Genomic DNA, 886 nt, shown 5'->3' on the forward strand with positions numbered 1-886 from the left:
CGTCATAAGTGCGAAGGCGTCGTTGTAGTAAGCAGGACAGTAATGCTGCTCTTAAACCTTGAGAAAGAAGTCCAGGAGGCATTACAGGTTCCTTCCTTTCTTCATTTTGTTCTCACTCTTTCTTTTGTCTTAAACAGAGCTCTTCCGTCATAATGACTGTTTGTCCTACACGTGGTTCAAGCAATCTGATTGGGACGCCACTTTCTCTGGCATGAAGCACACATTTTAGATAGCAGTGTCACCAGACCCTTCCTCCGCAGGTAGCGAAGGGGCGGGGCGAGACTATTGTGGAAGCTTTACAAGCTCACAACTGTGGCATATCTGCCTTCTTAATCTTCCTTGCTGTATTTGGAAAGTAGTAGAGACTTCTCTTGCATTCTTGCTGACTCAAGTGAGTGACTTGTAACTTATAAGGTCAAGAACATGAACTGAGAACAATGAAGAATTGATAGCTGGCGCCATTTTATTTCACTATGACCACACCCGTTTTCAAAGAAGATTAAGATTAGGTTATAAAATAGGAAAATTTTTCATACGGATAAATAGGGGTGACGTACGTGTACAAACAAACAAACAAACATACTCTACTCGAACTAGTGGGCTTCGCCCAATAAGCTATATTACTACCATAGACATGGTAACCACTAACTAGACTAACTACTTCTTCAGTCCTAGGCTTTAGTAGAGTGGGATTTAGTAGGACTCCTTTGAGTGATGCAATGATGCTTGGATGATAAGTACAAGCACATAAAACTAAAAAAGACTCAAGTATAAGTACAATACTACAAAATGCATTTACATGTATGTATATGTCAATGAACTTAAGTACACTGAAGTACATGCTCATGTATCAAATTACTCCACCTCAACACTGCTCCTCTTATCC

The sequence above is a fragment of the Amphimedon queenslandica genome, unplaced genomic scaffold (genome assembly GCF_000090795.2).
Source record: "Amphimedon queenslandica unplaced genomic scaffold, v1.1 AMPQUscaffold_9534, whole genome shotgun sequence".
Taxonomy (NCBI): domain Eukaryota; kingdom Metazoa; phylum Porifera; class Demospongiae; order Haplosclerida; family Niphatidae; genus Amphimedon; species Amphimedon queenslandica.